This window comes from Pristis pectinata, chromosome 22, assembly GCF_009764475.1.
Source record: "Pristis pectinata isolate sPriPec2 chromosome 22, sPriPec2.1.pri, whole genome shotgun sequence".
NCBI lineage: Eukaryota > Metazoa > Chordata > Chondrichthyes > Rhinopristiformes > Pristidae > Pristis > Pristis pectinata.
The window spans coordinates 33,915,044-33,933,514 of NC_067426.1; the positions used below are offsets into that span (position 1 = coordinate 33,915,044).

Sequence of the window (18,471 nt, forward strand, 5' to 3'; positions counted from 1 at the left end):
CTCTTGACTGGTTTTACAAATGTTACTGCTCCTCCCAACACCAGATGTCTCCATGTACATCAGTAAGGGAAAGGACTTAACTTCCAGTTCTATCCTCTCAGGCAGATGCCAGCATCACATTAACAAACTATTCATCACACCTACCACAGTGCCTACTCAATTGAACAGAGGGAATTCAATTCAGTAACTACTTTTGGTTCTCTTCCTGCCTCTTCATGAATCACAGCCTTTAAATATCTACCCAAAGGCTATCACATGTCCAGCTTTCATTTCTTGGCTCGATGTCTGTTCCTTGTCGATCCAGTGCCTCAGGACAGTTTTGCACAGCGTTTCACTCCTTTCACCAGGAGGCTGTTGTCTGGAGGAGCCAAGACAATCTGTCGTGTAAGGGGACGTGAGAAGGAGAACCTGCTTCTGTAGGGAGTGGTTGAGGCAAATTGTATCGAAGCAGATAAGGGGAGAGTGGATAATAATGTGAAGTAGAAGGGAATAGAGGGTCACACTGATGAGGAAATATAGAAAAAGCTCAAGGTGAGCATGAACACCAGCATGGACCGGTTGGGCTGAATGTCCTCTCATATTTTGCATGTAACATACATAATACTTATCTCACTGGAAGTCACCATGGTCGTATTCAGGGTGTCATGGAGTTATAGAGTCATACAGCACAGAAACAGGCCATTTGGCCCATCACGCCCATGCCAACATTATTGTCCATCTACACTAATCCCATTTGCCCACAATGGGATCCTTCTATGCTCTTCCTATTTAAGTGTCTCTCTAAATGCCTCTGATATCCCAAGTGATAAAAAGGTCTGTTCACCCATCACTGCAGTGCTCATTGACCCACATTGTCTCCTGGAGTTACAGAGAGGCCATACTGGATGAGAATGGAAGCCTTCCTTCCCCAATGGATGTGAGTGAACACGTGGAGTTTACCATATCGTCATCCACAAAATGAATTTCTCAAGCTACCATGATGCGTTTATGAGCATTCATTCTCTGGATCATTAGTCCAATCCCCTGCAGTACCAGCTGAGCTGACATCATGTTCCCAGATTAATTTTGTGTAGGAAACTCCTGATAGCAGAGAGTAAAGAACATTCATCGTGTCAACCCAGACTGGATTGGACACCAGCTGTTAAAGAACACTATTAAAATTCCCAGTTGCCGAGGATTGATATTCTCATCTCCCAAGTTTCCCATCCATCCTTTAGGATGTTGGCTCTGAAGTGGAAACACTTGGACCTGAATTTTGAGCAGGTCATTGGGAGAAGTGCCAGAGTGGAGGGGCTTGCCCCTCACTCACGACTGAGTTCAGCTGGCACTAAGCCACTGCTGGAATCAACCTGTTGGGGAACATCTCCTCCGCGGTACCTCCTCCTAACCCAGGAAAGGTGCTCACTCTCAGACTGCAGGCAGCAGCTGCTCTGAGGAGCGCTGAGTTATTTACAGCCACCACTGACCTGGAAATATAACATTTGATGAGGTAACATGCCCTCATCTGGTAGTATGTGAGAGTGTATTTGCAGCATAGCAACCAGCAACACAGACACATGCACATGCTCTGAGAGCTTATTAGTATTCAAGATATAGCTTTTCACAAGCTGCTGGATGTCTGGTACAGCAGAGAGGAGAGGAGAGAGAGAGAGAGAGAGAGAGAGAGAGAGTAAAGAGAAATAGGGGATGTTTCACAGCTGGTTGTGACAGAACAAAACAAAAATAGAAAAGCCAGGGAAGGCTGGTAATGCAAAGACAGTGTCTTCACTATTAAAGCTCCTTTGACACTCATTGGAGTTTCTGTTTGCGTGTCCAGCAATGGCCAACTGACCCTGGTTCTGGCGTGAGAGGGGAAGGAAACACAGTCATCCCGGAGGATAGTCAACATAGGATTCTGCACCCAGCCATGGAGTGAAAGGGAAGTTTATTGTTGGATATTTTGTTTCACCCTGCATTCAACAGGAGATTTAGCAGGTGTGCAGTGCACTCCTCTTCCTGTCCCCTCAACCTCCTGATCCAAACTATCAACCAACACCATACGGTGAGTATCTATCTCTGAGCATGTATGCATATCAACCGTTGTTACACATCTGTATGTGTGGCAGTGCATGTGTGTGTGAAGGCATAATCGAGCGTCTGTTTGCTCTATGTTTACCTGCTTCTGATATGAGGGTATGGCTGTGTCTGTGTTTACATGCATCTATATATTTGCAACTGCGTGCTTGATGTATTTATGTGTTAGTGTTTATCTACACTTCTCCATACAATTGTGAAAATACATATGTGTCTGAATGTACTTGTGTTTGTATATATTGGTGGTAATACGAGTTTTAAACTATTAGGAGAGTCGGATAAGAGGATTAAAGTCAGGATGAATTTAAAAGCAGTAACAGAGATGTTATAGCTGCAGAGCAGGGTAGTGACTTGGGTGAAAATGAATAGAGTCAGAGAGGGACAGGGAGCTTAAAAAGGGCTTTAGCGAATGAGGTGACATCAGGAAAGAGTAAGGTAAATTAAAGGTAAAGGCACCTCATCTAAATGCACAAACCATTAAATTAAAGCAAACAAATTAACAGCGCAGATCACAGTTTGATCTAATAGCTATTGCAGAGTTTTAATTGCAGAACAAGCAAGATTGAGAATTAAGTGTTCTGGGATATTTGACTTCTAAACTGATGGACAAAACGGAGGAGTTTGGTGGGAAAAGATGGGATAAAGAGAGCAGGAAGATAAAGGATCTTAGCTCAGAAAATCAAGATGTAGAATGAGTTTAGCTGTCAATGAGAAACAATAAATGGTAGGAAATATTGGCAATTTATAGACCTCCACACAGAAACTGCGGTGTAGAGGAGAGCATAAAATAGTAAAGTAGAGGTATATGTAACAGTAAGATAATCATGCAGACCAAGAAAACCAGAAATGCAGTGATGTGTAGATAAGGAGTAGTACATTCAAGATAATTTCTGAAATCAATGTTCAAGAAACTGCCTCAGGCGTAGATTATTTTAGATCTAGTATTTTGCCCAAGGTTGATTTTGCAAATTTGCTAAATGATAAACACTGGCAAATAGTTGAAGAAATAACTTACAATTCACAGTTAATATAATTCTCTTATGGAAAATAAATGGTAAATGTGGTCATTTATGGCTAAGAAGAGAAATTAAAGATATTTTAGGATTAATGGAAGTGGCCAAAATGTTGCCCAAAATAGTGATCAGCTGAGAGTTGTCAAGATTTTAACTCATCTAAAGGTAGCCAGAGGTCTGATTGAGAGAAGGAAAATAGAATATTGTAATAAATTATCAAGAGGCTTGAAAAACAGTTAAATCTTCTCTCAATTGGACCTTTGCAGAAAAAGACAGGCAAAGTTAGAACTGGAATGAAAGAAATGGCAGAGATGTTAAACAAAAGTGTAGCTTCTCTCTTCATGGCAGACTAAAAGTGTTCCAGAAATAGTGGAGTGCACAGTGCTAGTATCCCACAGTTCTGTTTGTCAGGAATTCCCAACGGTCCTACCTCTTTTCCAACACTTGCGGAGCAGACATGATGCAGTCTGCTGGGCAAAATCTCACCTTCCATTGCACCAGGAGCCACACCCACTCTCCACGGAAGGTTGCAGCGGGAGCTCAGAGTTTCTCAGATCTCCACTGCCCATACTGCAACAACTCGAGCACTGGGGTGGGGGGGGGGGGGAGGGGGAAGAAGCATGGGAGCACCGGGCGCTAAAGGAATGCACAGGGGGAATTGCTTGATGTGTGTATTTTTTGAGTCAACGTCTGACCATGGTTTGAAGTGCTGATTTGGTCAGAGATGCGCAACGACGGAGGGAGGGGAAGCTGGGAAGGGGGATTCTTTTGACTACTTTCATTCGAAGAATGTAGGCATTATTGACAGTTAATAGCCATCCCCAACTGCCTTCTGAAGCCACTGCAACAAGAACTCCTACAACACTCCTTCACAGAGAGTTTTGAGTCCAGCAACAGTGGAGATATATCTACAAATCACAGTGGTAGATGACTTGGGACCTTTCAAGTGCTAATGATCCCAAGCACTTCCTACACTTGTCCTTCTCCTTGCTTCAATATGTGGAGCATTCCGTCCATCCCTCTACCCTCCACCTCCTACTCCTCTTTCACTTTATTTCCTCCTCCTGCCCCACAAGCTCCCAAAACCCAGCTGCAGAACTGACAGGTCGTGGAGGAGGCACCTGACCTCCCCCCTCCCTCTACCCCTGAAGAAAGACCCACAAGCCCCATTCCCCACCTTGAGCCCATGGTGTACCACAAGGCACCACCAGACTGATCCATTGTTCGGATGCTGGTTGCGGGTAGCAACGAGCCTCTTGTTATATCTCCGTCCTTCAGGTGGGTGTGTGGGGTCAGATGTTGAGCACGTGTCCTTCATCTGCAAGTAGTGACTCTTTGGTCCGAGCAATGGTTGAAAAGGAGTGGGCACAGCAGATCATGGCATTGTGGTTTCTATTCACCCATGGGGCATTGGCCATTGTTACCCCTGGCCCATGCCTGTAGGGCAGTTTCTTAATGGAGCAGTGATGTTCCTTTATGTTTCAGAATAACTGAAAATCGGTTCTGCTTGTCTCTGCAACCAAATGCAAGGGTGCACTGCAAATTGGGAACATTGACGTGTGTTTACAGTGCCTGGCAGCCTTTGGTTCTGACCCCACTGAGTGGTTGGAAGTCTGGTTGTAGCAGATAGAAGACCTCTGTGAGGACGTCCTTGGAGGAGTGGAGTGGAGTGACCTTCCGTACACCATGGCTCCTCTGCCTTGTGAGGGCAGGAGGGGGGGCAGTGTGGTGAATTCAGAAACAATGAGACATCTTGCTGAGAGCTCTTGTCACACTGGAGTCCTCTCCTCTTCCCAGTGCGCCCCAGCCCCCCATGTTGAAGGCCTAGAGGTTTGGGCAGCAAAGCACCATGTCTGGGTGGAACTAATGTTGGCACGAGTAGAGCCTTGCCTTATGCCACAGCACCTAACTGCCTCCAACAATGGAAATCACTTGAGAAACAAAGGACTGCAGATGCAGGAATCTAGATGAAAAAACACGATGATGCTGGAGGAACTCAGCAGGCCAGGCAGCATCTGTGGAGAAAAACTGGCGGTCAACATTTCGGGTCAGGACCCTTCTCCAGGACTGAAGATGGGAAAAGGGGAAGCCCGATATATAGGAGGGGAAAGCAGAGCAGTGATAGGTGGACAGAAGAGGGGAGGCGGGGTGGGCACAGGGTGGTGATAGGTAGACGCAGGTAAGAGGTAGTGATGGGCAGGTGCGGGGAGGAGGGGAGAGCAGATCCACTGGGAGGTGGGTCACAGGTAAGGAGAGGAAGGGGAAAAAAGGGGTAGGAAAAATGGAGATAGGCTTGGAAAGGGAAGAAGAGGAGAAACGTGGTGGGGGGGGGGGGTGTGGAGAAGGGCAGTGGGAATTATGTAAAGTGGGAGAATTCAATGTTCGTGCCGTTAGGCTGCGAGGGTTCAAGATGGAAAATGAGGGGCTGTTCCTCCAGTTTGCACTTGGAATTCTCCCGGCAGTGGAGGAGGCCGAGGACTGACATCCTGCCTCCCCTCTTCTGTCCACCTATCACTGCTCTGCTTTCCCCTCCTATATATCGGGCTTCCCCTTTTCCCATCTTCAGTCCCGAAGAAGGGTCCTGACCCGAAACGTTGACCGCCTGCTTTTCTCCACGGATGCTGCCTGGCCTGCTGAGTTCCTCCAGCATCATCGTGTTTTTCAATAGAAATCACTTGTCCGGAGCCATACTCCGATCAGTCACTAATAAAACTGCGAGACCCCAATAATCACTATAAATAGCTCGGAGGTGGTGGGCAGATGACCTTCTGGTTGCTAAATGCCAGGATATCCCTGTGTGCTTAGTAGGTGATAGTAACTGGTTCCTGGCTGCCCACATTGGCAGTGTTAGCATTCAATTAGCACTGGCGAACAGATGCCACCAAATGCTAACCCTGCAAGTTGCTGGCATCTCCGTACAATGCACCATCTCATTGCCCGACAATCTGAATCATGATAAAACTTGTGAACTTGCAATTGCAAAGAAAGTTGAAAGAAAATCTCTGATGCTGAAAAAAATTGCGACAGTCCTCAATTCCACATCCAAGAAACTCAGATGTGTAGGGCCTTGGTGAGACCATTCATAGAGCCTAGTGTTTGGTTTAGGTCTCTTCACATTAGAAGGATATATTTTCCTCAGAGGTAGAGCAAGGATGGTTTACTAACCAGATTTCCACGGTGATGGGTTTATCCCCTAAGGAGAGATGAGGTCTGAGTTTCTTAAAGTTTAGAAAGATAAGAAATAAATACAAGGTTGCTGGAGCATCTCAAACTCCTAAGACCTTGACAGGGTAGACGGTTGGAGGATATTTCTCCTATCTAGGAATCTGAAGCTTGGGTAACTGTTTCAGAGTAAAGACTTGACATTTGGGATCGAGATGAGAAGACAGGTCTTTTCCCAGAAAGTTTTGAGTCGTTGGAATTCTCTGCCCCAGACATCTGTGGGCATTCATGTTCAAGGCTGAGATCGATAGGTATTTGGATACGAAAGGAATCAAAGACTATGAAGATACTGTGGGAAGGTGTAGTCGAGGTGGACCTTTATCTGTGATCATGCTGGACTGCTGACAGGCTTGAAGGCTGAATGGCCTACAGCTGCTCAACCTGCGTATGTTCTTATGAAAAGGCTATTTTGTCACTGTGTCTGTTTGTCTCTTTTTCTTTCTGATATGTGTCTATGTGTCTGCGTAAGTGCCTATATTTCTGTGTGTGCCTGTGTTTGTCTATGTGTCTCTGGGTCTGTCTCAGGTTGTGTATGTGTATACATATATATATATATGTGTCTGTACCTCTGTTTCTATCTGTGTCTGTATGTGTTTCTGTGTCAACGTATCTTTGATCCTGTGGTCTGTGTATGTGTGTCTGTGTCTCTTTGTGACTGTGTATCCCTCCATGACTTTTTGTCCACATGTGGGTTTATGTCTTTTTGTGTTTATGTGACATTTGGCGTCTCTCAGTCTGTATCTGCCCTGCGTCTGTGTGATCGTGTATCTCTCTGTGACCCTGTACGTGGCTCTGATTCTGTCTCTATATGCTTCAACACATGACTCACCATTTTACTTCCTTTGCTAAAACTTAATGCATTTCATTTTGATAACTTCTCTGTTAGAGAATATACGTTTTAAGTAAAATGTAATTCTTTCTGATGTGTCTGTGTTAAAGCTGCCTCCATGGACACTTATTTTGATCAGTCAACATTACATCGATTTGAATTTTAGTTACTGACTCTTGAGACAAATATTTAATAGTGATATGTGACAGTGATGTATGCAGTTGTTACAAATGACAGCAGCAATAATAAATGATGGAAGTATGTGGCTGATTGATAGCAGTCAGTTGTGATGGCAAGTTAATGACGCAAGCACACAGCAATATAGAACATCATGTGACAATAATATGGTACTGTCATCTTTGACCAAATATAGTATCATCATCTTGTTTCTGCTCTGGGTGACTGTCCTTGCAGGTGCTTTGCCTCATTGAGGTGGGGGCAGGGACGGTGTGAAGGATGATGGGTGGGGGTGGCTGAAATCTGACTGAAATCTATCGGCTACTGAAAGGCCTGGATAGAGTGGACGTGGAGAGGATGTCTCCATCAGAAGGAGAGTCCAAGATCCGAGGGCTCAGCCTCAGAATAAAGGGACGTCCCTTTAGAACTGAGATGAGGAGGAATCTCTTTGGCCAGAGGGTGGTGAATCTGTGGAATTCGTTGCCACAGAGGGCTGTGGAGGCCAAGTCATTGGGTCTTAAGGCAGAGATTGACAGGTTCTTGATTGGTAAGGGGGTTAAGAATCACAGGGAGAATGGGGTTGAAAAAAAATCAGTCATGATTGAATGGCTGAGCAGACTCAATGGGCTTAATTTGCTCCTATATCTTATGGTTTTATGGTGACTACAACATGTGACAATAGTATGGCAATAAAATGACAGTGACATGCAGTGATTTGTGACTATAATCAGTGACAATAATATGATAAATATCGACAATAATTTGTTTGCGGCAGTATGGGTTGGAAATATATTGCAATCCGTAACAACATTATTGGATAGAAATATTCAAGAAGGAATATACCATGATCTGTGACAATAACATGTCACAGAAAAACACAATAATCTGTGGTGATTGTGTGTGAGGGCAATAGGCAACAGTAATCTGTGGTGGTAATCTATGACAGTACAATGTGACAGTAACATAAGATAGTTAAGTGTGATCACAGGATCTTACCCCAGTGACAGTAACATATGACAGCTGTCCATGGATATTATATGCAGCCTGAAAATTTTACAGCAATCTGTGAAGTAATAAGTGACAATAACAGATTGCTGTAAAGTACTGTCATCCTCCTAGTTAGTAAATGGTTTCCTTTGGGAGGCTGGTAGATGAGATTGAGTAAGTGTTTCACACTTTCTTGACTGGGAACTCTTTCAAATTTGACAGTGAATGAACATACACTGTGTAATCTAGTTAATTACTAAATTATAAGATTTAAATCTTTATAACTGGTTAAAGTTTGGAGTATGTAGTTTCAGTATTTTTGTTGAATCCTCTGAGAAGTCTGATCAATCTTTCAAAGGGAAATCCTTCAGGGGTTTATACATTAGTGCTGTGGATTAAATTAAATCAACCAGGAAGAGATTACAGTAATATTATACAAATATTAATCCAAGCATGTACGATTAAGTTAAGAACATTACAGTCATAAAGTTATAGGGTCGTACAGTACAGAAACAGGCCCTACAGCCCATTGAATCCATGCCGAGCATCTACCACAGATTTAGACTAATTTCAACACTAATTCCATTTTATTCTTCCCACGTTCCCATCAATTCCCTCCAGATTCTACCATTCACCTCCATATCAGCAGCTAATTAACCCACCCAACCCACACAATTTTGGGATGTGGTAGGAACATCGGGATGAAACCCACCTAAATAAGTAAAACAATAAAGTAGCTTGGTGTTAAGGAAGTGTTGACCTGAAAGAGATGTTGGATTCATAGTTCCTTTTCCAATTGATGAAGTCACTAGAGGGCTCTCAGTCCTGTTGAATATACCTCCTGTGCCCTATGGAAAGCCTACAATGCCTTCATATACTGGAACCATGTTGTCAACAGGAGGATGGCAGGTTGGGGAGATGGGTAAGTGTTCTTGTGTCACCGGTGTGTCTGGGTGTCTACAGGAAATTCTTAGAGAGTGAAAACCCAGAGGCTGTGGTCCATATTGGTACAAATGACATTGGTATAAAGAAGGTTGAAGTTGGGGAGGTAGAAGGTAGAAAGAAGGTCCATGTCAGAAGCAGGATCTCCATTTTAGCAACTTCTGGATCACCATCAGTGACATGTTCAAGTACAGAATGCAGGGATGGTGCAGGAGGGAGGGCTTTAGAATTCTGGGGCATTGTTATCAGTTCAGGGGAGCTGGAGCCAGTAATGGCTGGGCAGGTTACAGGGCTGGGACCAGTCTCCTCAGGGGTACAATTGTCAGTGGCAGTTTGGAAGGTTTAATCTTGATCGTCGGGGCGGCAAGATCTTTACAGCTGCTTCTGAAGGGAGAGAGGTGAAGCTAGATGTGGAAGGTGGGACGTTTGGCAGCTGAGTTTGGAAGACGGTTGAAAGGGAACAAAAATATTTGGCTGAGCTTAATGGCTGGTACTTTAATACAGGTGGAGTGGGAAGCAATGGTTATGAACCAAAAGTGCAGAAAGATGTGGGAGTCACACCGTGGTCTCAGTGAATCGTGCCTAAAGGACGGATGGGAATGGGAGTGCAGTATTCCTGGCAATGGGAGTGCAGTATTTCTGGTTTCCAGGGGTTTTAGATGAGAGTTTGGAGTGAGGGGTGGGGGAATGAGGGATTGCGGAACTATTTGATAAAGAAATAATCCAATTGTGAAGAAGAAGAATACCCGCTGAGGAGAAAAAAATCAACAACTAGGGGTAGGAACCAATTGGCTGGAGGAACTCGGCGGGTCAAGCAGCATCTGTGTGTGGAGGGGGGCGGGGGAAGGATTGTCAACGTTTCGGGTCCAGACCCTGCATCAGGACTGAGAGTGGAGTGGGAGGTAGCCAGTATAAAGGGGAGAGGGGAAGGGGTGAGACAGGGGCTGGAGGTGATTGGTGGACCGAGGAGGGGGCAAAGGTAGGCAGATGGAGCCATGGAGTGGGCGGGGAGGAAACGGGCTGGAACTGGGAGACAGAGGTTGGTGAATGATATGCGGAGGCAGTCAAAAGGCAGGTAGAGCCAGGTGGGGGGAGGACAGGGTGAAGGTGGACACAGAGGCTGGAGGGTGATAAGCGGGGTACACAAAGGCTGCCAGTGCTGGAATCTGATAAGTAAGGAAGGTGATTAACGGGAACCATCAGGGGAGAGGTGAAGGACAGGTGGAACCAGATGAGAGAGGGGATCTGGTGGATTGTACTGTGGAGGGTCGAGGCTGTCATGTGACAGTGACAACGCTGGCCCCACCTGGTTGGTTGACAGCACTGCACCTACCTGGTTGGAAGACACACCACTGTCAATCAAGGTTTGGCTCCAGCCCCGCCCATTAGTGCACACCTAATTATTGGTCGCTTTAAACACCTTTGTACCTGGCATACTCGGGCGATTGGCTTGTTTGAACTATCTGGGCTGGACCACCCAGCCCTCCAGCAGTATAAAGAGTGCCACATGGTTGGTTCTTTCTCTTTGTTGTCTCTGAGGGACGCTGAGGTAAGTTGTGCACTACTTAAGAGTAGTTAGTTAGAACATCCCTTTAGCATAGAGCCGATTCTTGCACCGAGTCAAGGAGGGTGGCAGGTGTTGTATTGTTTCTTCCTTGATTTGTTTGTACCCTGTTTGTTGTTGTGTGGGTGTGTGCGCATCTCACCCTTTTCTCCCCCACATGTTCACGATCACCTGTGTGTATTGGCCCATTATCCTGTCCTGTGTTTGTCTTTTATAAATAAATCATTTTAATTCCAAAGACTGTGTCCAGAGTCCTTGCCCTTTAAGACCTTACGAACTTGTCTTACAACAGGTGGGTAGTAGGTGTAGGTAGTACTAACAATTGGGCTACATGGGCTTAACTGAGGAACAAATAAGTAGCAATCAAATCACTAGGAGTGTACTGTTGGCCCCAAACAGTCAGAGGGCAATAGAAGAGCAAATATGTAGCAGGCTTGCTGAGAAAGACAGAAACAGGAGGGGGTTTGAAATACCCTGTCATTAACAGACAGTAACACTGTAAATAATTTAGGAGGCACAGATTTCTCAAACTGCTTTCAAGAAAATGTTGTTCGTCACAAAATAGCAAACCCATCGAGAGAGGCAGTGGTACTGCATTTAATTTAAGGAATTAATATAAGCAAGTGAAGGGGTTTGAGTACAAGAGAATTTTGGATGTGGCAATCATAATTCAGTTAGATTTAGCAAAGAAATGGAAGAGGGCAAAAGTGGAGCAGGTGGAAGTTCTAATAGGGGACCAAGAACAATAGTGTAGCGATTAGCGTAACACATCACAGCGCCAGCGACTCGGGTTCAATTCCCACCACTGTCTGTAAGGAGTTTGTATGTTCTCCCCATGTCTGAATGGGTTTCCTCCGGGTGCTCCGGTTTCCTCCCACATTCCAAAGACGTACGGGTTAGGAAGTTGCGAGCGTGCTCTGTTGGCGCCGGAAGCGTGGCGACACTTGTGGGCTGCCCCCAGAACACTCTACGCAAAAGATGCATTTCACTGTGTGTTTCGATGTAGATGTGACTAATAAATAAATCTTAATAAAGATATCTTAATAACCAGCCTGAGTAGTGACTTAGTAAATGCAGACTGGAAACAGCTGCTTTAAGGTAGTTAGATGTCACATCAGTGGAGACATTCAAGGATGAGATTAAAAATAGGAAGTGTGGAAATGTTCGGCAGGTAAGGCAACGTCTCTGGAGAGAGAATCAGAGAAGGCACTTGAGGTCGATGACCCTGTGTTACAAATGACCGAGTTTTCAGCTGTAGGAAAGGTTGATGGAGCTAAGGGGAAAGTCTGTGGCGGGGGTGGGGGGGGGAGATCAGCAGAGGGTGAGTGGTGCTGACTGAAGGTGGGTGCTAAAGGCATGGCTGGAGGTGGCAGAACCTGGAGACAAGGAATGCAATCTGAAGTTACCTGAAAAGGAATAACATACCGAAAAGGAAATCAACATTCTCATGGAGGGCCTTCGACCTGAAGCTCCGTTTCTTTTTCTGCAGACAGCGCCTGACCTGAGAGTTTCCAGTGTTTTACATTTTTATTTCAGATTCCCAACATCGGCAGTTTGATCAGCTTTTTCTGGAACTCGGGGACACAAGCAGGAGGCAGGACCAAAGTCAGTGACCTGTACCAGAGCCACGAGGCCAGCAGTTGATCTATGACCCGTGATTGGCCCCTGGAGGAAAGCAGTCCAGAAGCCAGAAGTGGTGTAAGGATGAGCCACCTCGAGGTCCTTCCATGATTCACACCAACTCAGAGGCCAGTTTCCATCCAATCCACGTGACATCAAGAACCACCAGAGGGCACAGTTACAGCGAAGGCTACAGGACCAGACAGCAGCCCAGCTGTAGTACTGATAGCCTGCACCATGTCTAGCCAAATCGTTCCATCAGTTACAATATTGGCCTCTATCCAATAACGTGGAACATTGCCCAGGAATGTCCTGTTCACAAAAAGCAGGACAAATCCAATCTGACTAACTTTGGCCAACTTCCCCTCTCTCACCCCCAAAGTGATGGAAGCTGACACAGTCAGTGCTATCGAGCAGCACTAACTCAGCAATAACCTGCTCACTGATGAGCAGTTTAGGTTTCACCAGAACCACTTGTTCTAGATCTTGTCACATCCTCGCTGTGAACATGGACCAAACAACTGAATGCTCGAGGTGGGGTGAAGTGTGGTGAGAGGGACTACCCCGACCTAAAGGCAGCACTTGGACGAATGTGGCATCATGGAACCCTGGTAATTGTGAACTCAATGGGTAAAAGAAAAAGACTCCAATGGTTGAAGTCAGAACTCAGACAGCGGAAGATGGTCATGGTTGTTGGAAAGCAGTCATCTCTGTGCCAGGACATCACTTCAAGAGTTCCCCGGGGCAGTGCCCTAGACCCAACCATCTTCAGCTGCTTCATCAGTAACCTTCCATCCATCGTGTGTCTGCTGGTGGCTGGCCAATGCTCAAGTCCATGTGCAATTCCTCAGAAAATGAAGCAGTCCATGCCAGCATGCAGCGAGAGTTGGACAACAAGCTGGCTGATAAGTGGCAAAAAATATTAATGGCCAGGGAATGACCATCTCCAACATGAGAGAGTCCGACCATCTGACATTGCTGAGTCCCCACCCTCTATACCCTGGGAGATCACTATTAACCAGAAACTCAACTGGACCAGCCACATAAATGCTATGCCTACAAGAGCAGGTCATATCCCAACAGCACCACCATTAGCACGGCGTTTGAAGATGTTACTAGGGCTGTTCCTTAGTCCACAGGGTGCTGAGGGAGTTAGGTTAGGGTGAGGGAGTTAGGGGAGCGGAAAGGTAAAATAATCAATGTTCCAAAAGTAATTAGCAATGAATAGGTCTGGAGAGGGTAAGAGGCCAGAAGGATGGTCCAGGTGGTTTATGAATTTTGGAGACAAAAGAAAGGAGCCGCATTCAAGGGCAGAAACTGCCGGCCAAAGAAGTGGAGGTGGAAGAGTTTAACGTCATGTTAGGCTCTGAATTCATTTGGGTGAAGAGGTGGGGGTGAAGTGTAGATTCTACTGATCACTAGGTATCAGAAAGGGGAAGGTCAAAGGGATGGTGAAAATACAGGGAGGGGAGAGGATTCAGGGGGAGGGTCGTCAGTGGAAAGTGAAGTGGGAGAAAGGTTAGGAAGGGCATTGGAATCCAAGAGCTGTTGAATTGCTGTCTTCACGGTAAGAAAGGAAGGGGAAAAATATCACAGGTGCAGCACTAAATGCAGTGAAGATTGAAGTAGAACCGTGGACCATGACAGCTGAGAAAGAGTGTGCCAGTATTGTTGCAGAGAGAGGTCCAGAGCGTGCATGTACTGACACATGGCGTTAAGCTCATTCTCAGAATGCAATGAGAACACTGCCTTGAGAAACAGTGTGAACATACCTGTGATACTCTGGGGATGTGAACTGTAAAGCGTGGATGTTCAATTACAAGGATGAGTTGGAGCCAGAGACTTGTTCCGGAAAGAGATGTGAAAGTGAGTTTTGGTCAACATCTTATCAAAAGCATGAAGGGAATCAGAAACCACTGAAGATGAATAGGGAAAAAGGGATAGGCAGAAATCCCATTAAAGGGCACAAGGCACCTCCAAGGCTGGAAGAGACGAGGCAGTGAATTCAACGGTACGTGAAAATCAAAAAGCTGCAGGTGCTGGAAATCTAAAATACAAGCAGAATATGTTCTTAAAGGCTCGGCAGGTTAGGCAGCATGTGTGGAGCAGGAAATAGTTAACATTTCATCAAAAACCCTTTGTCCGAACTGTGGAAGAGAGAAAACAAGTTAGTTGTACATTGCAGGAGGGTGGGGGAGAGCACTGTGATGGGGTGAGGACAGGGTTGCCATGAGGATAAGATGTGGGTTAATGGGGATAGTTAGAAAATGTACAAAAGCTATGGAATGAGGGCATTTAAAGAGTGAGAATACAACCAAAGCAATGTGAAGCATGAGAACTAACAGGACAGGCTCAGCAGGAGGGCTGTGATAACAGAGACAAACTCTGCAATATATCACACACAAATGACTTGCAGCAGAAATGTCCAGTTCTGATACAGACAGGGAGAGCCAGTTGCCAGAAGTTAGTCTCAGAGGCTGCAATGCACCCAGATGGAAGATGAGTTGTTCCTCAAACTTAAATTGGGCCTTGCTATAACAGTGCAGAAGGTCACAAATAGAGAGATCTGAGTAGCAGTGGGATGGTGAAATCAAGTGGCAGGGAACAGGAATCTCAGGGGCACTCCTGCAGTCTGAACACAGGTGCATCACAAAGCGAGCACCCAATCTGTGTTTGGTTTGTCTGGTGTAAAGAAGACCACATTATGTACACTAGGTTGGGAGAAGTTCAAGTGAATCGCTCCTTCACCTGGAAGGACTGCTTGGGTCTGCAGATGGCAGGAAGGGGAGAAGTGTAAGGACAGGTGCTATGCCTCCTCTGGTTGCACAGATATGTGCCATCAGACTGGTAGTCGGTGGGAACAGTCTCTTAACAGTCAGAAGAAACTTCAGTGTCTGTTTTTTTATAAAACTGGACTACACGATCTACTGTTCACATTTCACATGATCTATGCTCAATAAATCTGGTAGTACCAGGGAAATGACTGTGAAAGTTTCCAAATTGTTATAAAAACAATAGGTTTACTAATATATTTCTCTAATCTGTGACCCCATTGATCCATATGGTGTGGATTTGGACTCCTGATCCACACCAGGTGATTGACTCTTAATCTTTTGGGTAACTCAAAATGGACGTTAAACTTGGTGGCCAATGATACCTCGATCCTTTCTCTCACATTGGAAGTTAGCATGACTGGAAATCTTTGACAGTAATTGGAATGTCCCACATCTACTGAAATTGTGGAAGTGCAGCTCAACTCTGACCCATTGTGTCAAGGATCACTCTGACTTGAATTGAATTTGTCCTGTTCAGTGAACACCCATTCTAATTCATTTCAAGGAGAAATCCAAGGAATATTTCCTTGGTTATTGTATTTGCTGGATGTTGGATTTGTCGTTCTTCTCATCTAGTTATTGTTTTGCCAGGTAGAGCTGGATTAGGCCACATGACACTGGGTGTGATGGTGTTTAATTAAGCTATAAACTGGTGTCATGCCAACATAAAGGAGTTCGATTATTAGTTGGAGAATAAAATGAATCAAGAATATTTATACAGATGCAAGGCAATGAAATCTCAGTGCAGAAACATAGTGAAATATTACATTGGCTGCTGAGTTCCATATCCATTGGCTGAATCCCTTAAGTATTTATCCAGGCCATATAATACCCAAGTGCTTGTCTGCCCTTTATTATTTTGAGACCAGTTGTCTCAAGTATTATTAAAAATTTTGCCACAAAATGTGGGTTTCTGTTCTTAGTACCTCACATTCTAAAGGAATAAATCCTGGTCACAGCCCCAACAGCAAGAACAGCAATCGCCCTCCAAAAGGAAGGAAGGGAGGGAGCACGGTGAGCCCACTACTTTCCATCAGCGGGGTGACTGCTCCACAGGCCTCTGAGATGCGTCCTTCCCATTTGTTCCAAATTCCCACATAATATCACAATGTTTTATCAAAAGCAATCCAGTAATCTGGTTCAAGAGGGATATGGGCCAGACGCAGGCAAATGGGACTAGCTCAGGTGGGCACCTTGGTCAGCAGGGATGAGTTGGGCTGAAGGGCTGTTTTCCGTGCTGTATAATGTATGATACTGAGGTACAAGTCTCTAAAGCATTATTGGGAATCTGTTATTACACAAACAAATCAGCCAAATTCCTCAAGTAGATTCCAGCCTGCAACCCATACTATTTTAATAACTAATACAACTCCGCAATTAGATTTTAAATGTTCTTCTAGGGATGGTGTTGGCAGAATTTAATGGCCTAATTGTCATTGAGCAAGCCACATCAACAAACTGCTGCTGTCCTTTTAGAGAAAGTGATCCCACAGGACAGAAGGTAGGAAGTTTGAAGATATTGACCCAGGGTAGATGAAGAAATGGCAATATATCTCCAAAAGCAAGGATTGTTTGTGGCTTGGAATGGAAGTCCATGGGCTTGTTGCTCTCACCTATCGATATAGCAGAGGTTGTGGGTTTGCAAGGTTCTGACAAAGGCTTGAGAAGTTGGGCTGCAGGGCACGTTGCAGGCTGATGGTGAAGGCAGCAAATGCTTCGGATGATGGATGAGGGGCCAGTAACGTGGGTGGTTTTGTCCTTTTTAAGTACTATTGGAACTGCAGTCATCAGGCAAGCGAGGAGTGTTCCATCACTCTCCTGACTTTTGCCTTGTTGATGATAGAAAGGCTTGGAGAATCAAAAGGTGAGTCTCGATACCCAGCCCCAGACTGGCCCTGATGGTAGAAATATTTAAGTGACTGGTCTGGTTAAGTTTTTGTCAAAAACTAAATGCAAATGTTTAATTGTTTTTACACCATGCTGCGGCGATGAATACAACCCATGTTTGCAGGACGTTATTTTAAGCTGTAACTCACGTCCATCATTCAATGCAGAAACAACCCAGACCACCTGATTGGATTACAGCCTGTGACTCACGTTATGATGTCTGATATTCTATATACAACCACTCGAATCTTTGATTAGATTCCAGACTGTAATTCCCTCCTGCGATTCTGTTCTACATATAACCTATTTGTATCCTCCAATTAGATTGCAAGTCTAATTGGAGTTGTAAGCTATTCAACAAAATCGGATGTAAGTTATTCAACAATAACACACCCTAAGCCTTTGTTTAGATTCTACCTAATAATCGAGTCCCATGGATAGGCTATTTATACATAAGCTAAACAATCCTGTCAATCAAACATCAGGTTGTATGTCATTGCAGTTATTCTACACTTAAAAACCTCCATTAAATTTAAGTCTATAACTGACATCACTGTTCTGTTGTTCTGTTCATAAACCTCCCAAAGTTTTTGTTAAATTCCACCCTGTGCATCCCATGAGAGATCCATTGTTCTCATTATACTGATGGGAACCAATTCCAGGAGAAGCCAGACTCTGACATTTACTGAACATTCTCCAAAACCTGGTGCCTAAAGGACAATGAGGCTTGCCGACATCCCTGACACCAGAATTATCCCTGAGGTCTGGTGCCACTTCAAAGTCACCACCATCCAAAAACCAGGAAAACCACCCAGTGATCCCAAATGTTACTGTCCAATAGCTCTTTTGATCAAGGTGTTGGGTCAGCTCGTCATTAACCAGGTAAAACGGGTCTGGAAGCTGCTCTCCCAGATGAAAGGGTTGGTTTCAGTGAGGGATGTTACTCTGACCAGGTCCATGTGCTTACTCCTGGCACTGAGACATGGTTCCAGAGGCAGATCAGAACTGGAGCTGCCCTCACAGATTTGTCATCAGCGTCTGACACCATCTGATAGGATGACCCAAAATCGAAACTCTCAATGTTGCAAAATTCTCAGGGTATTCCCACCCTGATGGACAACCACGAGCTCTGTGTCAGGATGAGCTGAACATAAACATGACAGCAGCTTGGCTTTGGGTCAGTATTCACTTCTTTTCAACATCTACACAGCAGATACACACTGCACTGAATCCTGGAGGATTATCCATGCTGATACTGTTGTACTGTCAACCCCACATCAATACTGAAGAAAGCAGGAAGGCAGATCACAAGCGACTGGCGCT

General features: G+C 45.0%; 1 protein-coding gene across 1 annotated transcript in view; it reads left to right on the forward strand.

Annotated features, from left to right (window-relative positions):
• Positions 1-1,553: 1,553 nt before the first annotated feature.
• The window catches only part of rims3 (regulating synaptic membrane exocytosis 3), a 188,408-nt gene continuing 171,490 nt past the window's right edge, over positions 1,554-18,471 (forward strand). The window contains exon 1 of the mRNA XM_052036082.1: positions 1,554-2,041. The gene's annotated coding sequence lies outside the window, so the exon portion shown is untranslated. The remainder of the gene's footprint in view (positions 2,042-18,471) is intronic.